Raw genomic sequence first — 6677 nt, 5'->3', positions numbered from 1 at the left:
GTGTTTATATAGACGAATCTCACGAGCCAAGTCAAGGTCAGGATTTGGTCGGCCATTACTGGGTCCCCGTTGCACCAAACTGGTGTTTTGACTGCCCAATTGTGCGACTAAAAGCCGCCTAATGCCTAGAGAAGATGCAAGGACAAGGAGAGTTAATAGAATAATATATACAGTAGAGATAATTCCGCAGGTAATCCCGTCGCATCTATTCATACATAGTACTTTTGTTCGCAAGTAATAGACATCAATTTGAAGTAGCGTTTGATATGGTGTATGACTTTATTTTCTTTGTACCGCACGTAAAAGGCAATAGACCATGTATATAGAAGCTGTGTGTTTTGCCGAAGGGAATTCTATTGTGTTGCAAACTTTCATCATTCTTTTGTCTGCAATGTTTTCGCGGCAGGTGTAAAACAGGTGATGGAATGCAGTTTACAATTCCCGCCAAGGCCGAATCATTTCACATTTTGGGTGTATTATAGCCGACGGGGACCCAGGTTGGCTGCCAGTGAGGTGTAGGAATGCGTGAAATGAGATTCGTCTCTAGACCACTTGACATCATTGTTTATCAACAAAGGCGAGGATTGGTCTATCGATATGCTCGAACGAACCGCTTCAATGTGCAATGTTTCAATGGCTTTCTTGTACAAGTGGTCTATAGATCAACACATAGCAGGATTAGTCTTTCGTATGTCGACACGATGACGTCATATCATACTAGACAGGGTTATATTTTCGCACATGAATGTGGTACGTAAACATTGCGCCAATTTGGGTATTTTTATTCAAAAGTGCGAATTGGTTGAAGTGATATCACGTATCGCGTCCACGTACGTAAATCTAATCCTGTCTAATTTGTTTCGGACCAGATAGCATGAATGTTGAGCCGACGTTGACATACCAACCACGGTAAGGTCGATATGCCAAAGGTGAGTTAATTGGGCCAACGTTGTTGTGCCTACCTTCCCACATTCCTTTTTACAGTCAATGCTTCCAAACCTAAAATTACGGCAACTACGCTAAAGTCAGGCCAACGCAGCCGACCAACCTTAAAATAATAGTCTGCATCTAATGTCATGATTTATTTTAAGGCATAAATTTGTAAGAAAAATACATCTTAATGAAAATGGTAGAAAGAGTATGAAAGTGCGATACTTACAAATGTAAGCAAGTGAGAATCCCAACACAGGGCAAATAAACAGTATAGTCTTCCAGTTCATTTTATGATGCTAGAATATTAATGGAACAAATTAGATTTAGAACTAATACAGTTTGCAATTTAGCATTTGGTCTGGTTTTTTTTAAACTGAATAAACCCTATTTTGGCCCGTTTTAGCATTAACGTTCTCGCTTCTCTTACGCATCAGAAAATAACTTTTATGCAAAAGTGTATCGATACTGATACATCTGACTGCCATAATGTAGGTGTAATGAATCACCGTTTTCTATTTAATTTGTTTGCCTTTGTTTATTAATTTTGTCCTAATATTGGCCTCTAAAATATAACTTATTTTGGAGATCAAAGATATTAATGAAAATTTTACCTGCTTACGACACAAACCAATTTACAGCAACTAATATTCCTTTTTTCTCGTATGGCTGCCAATACCGTACACACTATATATGGAACACGTATAGCACAGTGTAATTGATTGGATTTTCCACTCCAAATAATACCACATACCCATTAAACCCAGTACAAAAGATAGTTATTTCATTATGTATCAAGTTCAGGGCCAAGTTCACAATTAAACTGTTGATCTAAACCATTTCTTCACTGATTTCAGTGGTTTTTGAACGACATACGCACTACAAGCAATGAAAAGAATGTATGTGTAACTAGCTCTACCTTTTTAATACGCCATCACGAGCTAGAAAAACACCTTTTACCCAGTGGAAGCAGATGTACTTTCAGGTGTATAAATTCAGTGCGTCTGGAAACTAGTCATGGCCCTGTCCTACAGACCCGTATACAATTGTTCAGGAAGAAAGTTTGAATGTTGATTCGAGTAGGGTATGCATAGGTCTTTCAAATTCTACTAGGTGGAAAATTCCAAACCCGGGCAAACTCTGTATATGGCCGTTTTTCAAAATGGCCGCCAAAATGTACTTATGAACCAGGTATAATGACAATAACTCTGAAACTATTTGACCTAGAGGGCGATTGAGGTGTCTATCCCCACTAAATCAAGGCTGTCTGATTGAATGAAGGGGGTTTCATGGTTGTCCGAGGTCTAGGACACCTGAAATCCAAGATGGCCGCCCGTAGCAACCATAATCATCATATTCGCCAGATTAAATGACAATAATTCGGAATCTGCTTGACCTACAAGGGTCATTAAGGTGTCTATCCCCACTAAATCAAGGCTTTCTGATTGAATAAAGGGAGTTTCATGGTTGTCCGAGGTCTAGGACACCTGAAATTCAAGATGGCCGCCCATAGCAACCAGATAATCATCATATTAGCCAGATGAAATGACAATAATTCGGAATCTGCTTGACCTGCAAGGGCCATTTAGGTCTCTATCCCTATGAAATCAAGACTGTCTAATTGAATGAAGAGGGTGTCATGGTTGTCTGATGTCTAGGACCCCCGGGTCTAGGACAACCACAATCTAAGATGGCCGCCCATAGCAACCATATAAATATTCACATTAACCAGGTGAGATGACAATATCTCAATAATTGAATACATGAATACAAAAGCCACCTAAGTCCATGGGAAGTGATTTTGAGAGAAAAACCTGTGTATCATTTTAATTCCTTCAGTTAGATTTACTTGGTCAATATGGTAAGTTTTAAGTGCAAATGAGTGGATTAACCTGTAATAGGTATGACGATTAGCATTTCAGGGACTTCGTGGGGTTCATTTTAAATTTTGGACTTAGGTGGTTTTTTGAATCATATACAAAGACAACAATGTTAAATTGAGATTACCACTAGTAAGATAATACAAAATAAAGCACACAGGTATGTATAATGTTGATAAGCATTCTGCCATGTAATATAAACCACACACTTTCCTTTATTAAACCCATTTTTTTCTTCAAAAGTCACTCTCTAGCAATGAATGTGTTACAAGTGGACTTTTATACATACTGGATTTCAATCAATGTGTTACAAGACTCAAATCATGGAATTGGGTGATTCTTTCATACATGCTATTTTTCACATGCTCAATAGACACAGTGGGCGAATTTGAGTTGTTCTTTCATACATATGACAGGCCTATGTATAGCAACAATTTCCAATGCTTAACTCAATTTGGCCACAGTATGGACTTAGGTGGCTTTTGTATTCATATATTCAATTATTTGATCCAGAAGAGCAATTAAGGCGTGTAACTTCGCTAAATCAAGGCTGTTTGATGAAATGATGTGATATCATGGTTGTCTGAAGTCGAAGTCACACCAACCCAGATGGCAGCCATAGCAACCACTATTAACCAAGTAAAATGTCATCAATTAGAACCTCTGTAACATAGAGGCTGGATTAATGCCGCCAAAATACGTTTTTTTCACTAAAAATGGGTTAGAGTGTCATTGAAACAGCATTATAAGCACTAAATATTCAAAATAATCGATGAAAAATGGCTTTGAGGGTTATAGCAGAAACATTTCTCCCTAAATTATGTTGCTAATATGTTTTTAATCCAAAATGGCGCCGATTATGAGGTCCAAAATGGCCTTCAAAATACATTTTTTCACTTAAAAATGGGTTAGAGTGGCATTAAAACAGCATTTAACACATTAAATATTCAAACTTATCAATGGTAAATGGCTTTGAAGGTTACAGCAGAAACATTTCTCCCCAATTGTGTTGTTAACATGTTTCAAATCCAAAATGGTGCCGATTATGAGGTCAAAAATGGCCACCAAAATACTTTTTTCACTCAAAAATGGGTTAGAGTGGCATTAAAACAGCATTATAAACATTAAATATTCAAAATAATCAATGAAAAATGGCTTTGAGGGTTATAGAAGAAACATGTCTCCCCAAATTATGTTGCTTATATGTTTTAAATCCAAAATGGCGCCGATATTATGAGGTCCAAAATGGCCTCCAAAATACATTTATACACACAAAAAATGGGTTAGAGTGGCATTAAAATAACATTTAACACATTAAATATTAAAACTTATCAATGGTAAATGGCTTTAGAGGGTTACAGCAGAAACATTTTCCCCAAATTGTGTTGTTAACATGTTTCAAATCCAAAATGGTGTCCATTATGAGGTCCAAAATGGCCGCAAAAATACATTTTAAGCAGCCATAAGTAGTATTAAAACAGCATTAAACACATTAAATATTCAAAATAATCAATGGTAAACCGTTTTAGGGATTACAACAGAAACATAATTATACAGAGTTTGCCCGGGTTTGGAATTTTCCACCTAGTATAATTTGAAAGACCTATGCATACCCTACTCGAATCAACATTCAAACTTTCTTCCTGAACAATTGTATACGGGTCTGTAGGACAGGGCCAGGACTAAACTCATCATTGCAAACAGCAGCGTATCGGAACCTGGGTGTCGGGTATGTACCGTAACCCTACATAGTTTTGGTCCCAGTAAATGTTAATTTTAATTAACATTTGAGAATTTAAAGATAAGTATGTCATGGAAGTCTGGCCATTGGCACGGCCACTGATATCAATATGATAGCTTATTGATGTTCCTAAAGATACTATAATAATAATCGAATAAATCTAATAATAATAATCTAATAATAATAATAATAATAATGATAATAATAATAATAATAATAATAATAATAATAATAATAATAATAATAATAATAATAATAATAATAATAATAATAATAATAACACTAATAATAATAAATGTTTACAATAATAACAATGACGATAAAGATAATAACTTACCAATATTTGCCGCTTACTACGTCATGGAAAAATAATGCTGAGCTAAAATAAATCTTTTGGTCAGAATACTCAGTGAACCTGTAATTTTATATTTGCATTTCATTAAATATGTAAGAATAAAAGGCATATCACATGAGGCGTTATGCCATCTGTCGATGGGGAATCTCACCGTGTGTGCACCAAGTATATAACTTTCATATTTGTCGGCATGGCATAAATGTTTGCATCACCCTTTTTCACTGGTGGCTTCAGAATGTTATGATAAGGACGATTCACTGAACAAAGTGCTTTAGTTAAGATAATCGCACGAAGAATTATTGCATTTAAATCGTGAGCTAAATGCAATAATTCAATGGTCAAGTGAGATTATCTTAACGAGTGCGCTATTGCGAAGTAATTATCCGGCATAAACCTTGCGAGTGCATCAGATACTTTACTTTGACCATTTAGGGAATATCTTAGATTAAAACGCTGTCAGTTCAGTGACTTTAAAGTGGCATAAATTATCTATATCAATATATTTTTGATAGTAGTGCCGAACACAGAAAGCGTGAACCAGTTGACCTGGCAACGGTCGATTTTGACGTCACACTACGACGGCAAATATGCAGAGAAGATGAGAAAAAACACTCAAATATCAACGGGAATTAATTACATGTCAATAGTTCTGTAATTGGAACTGTAACATCTACTTCTATTAAAACTGGAATCTGAATTGTACAGAATAACTGTAAGCAGGATCATCATAATACGCGCCAGTGTGTGTTAATGTTTATTTTTAGACATATTTCATTTGTAAAAAGCTGAATTTTGGACATCTCTTGGACGGATCTTAAGAACTTGAGGAAAATTACCCTCGATTAGAGAAAAGCGAGGGCAATAAATCTTCTTTCCCTGGTCTTATTTTCACATACCACTGGCGGCAGGAGGGCTCCCAGCTCCAACCAAACCATGGGAAAGAACCCTTTCCCTTCTTCCCTGGACCTCTGTGCAACTCAGTGGTATACACTTAGTAGGCCTATGTGGTAAAGTTCAAACATGCAGAGGTCAATTTCTCATTTAGATTATTCTTTCTTTTAATATTATCTTATTAAGATAGTTATTCTTTCCCATAATAATATTTTCTAAACCTTTATTCGTTATGCAGTAGTAACAATTTTACCTTGGTTAATGTTAAATCTTGATATGATGAATTCTTGAACAGCTTGAACATAGCTTGGTGCAAAAATTATATATACTGAGACCTTCATGTCCAGACCAGACATAGTGCCTATATGGCATATTGTATGTTCCACCTGTTGTTAAAGGTCCGTAACCCGATCGACAGCATCATCCCCCGATTTTTTTCATTGTTGATGAGGTTTTGGTATCACATAATAGATACTATTTTTCTCATTACTATCCTGAAATTTGACGCTCCAAGTCGATGTATTTCCGGAGAAATCATGAAACACACCAGTTGTTCGCATTTTACACGACACGGGAGTTTTGGGTAGTCATAGAATGAAATCGGAATAGATACGGAAGACTTCACCCCAGTACCAATTCGTCCGCAAAAATACATCAAATAGGCCCCCTAATGTCAATGTCCTAAACCGATAGGGTTACCCCCTTTAACTAGTCAATTATGACATTTTGGCATAAACACACCAGCAGGAATTCTAGCTGACAGCTTCCAAATTTGCTTTCAAAACTTTTAAAGGATATGTTCGCCTAATGAAAATTGGGATAGCCGAAGTTAATTATTGCGTATGGAGGAGTACCCGAGGTTACATTACTCCCTCTGGTT

The sequence above is a fragment of the Amphiura filiformis genome, chromosome 14, assembly GCF_039555335.1.
Source record: "Amphiura filiformis chromosome 14, Afil_fr2py, whole genome shotgun sequence".
NCBI classification, from domain to species: domain Eukaryota; kingdom Metazoa; phylum Echinodermata; class Ophiuroidea; order Amphilepidida; family Amphiuridae; genus Amphiura; species Amphiura filiformis.
Note: the sequence above shows the minus strand (reverse complement) of the source record.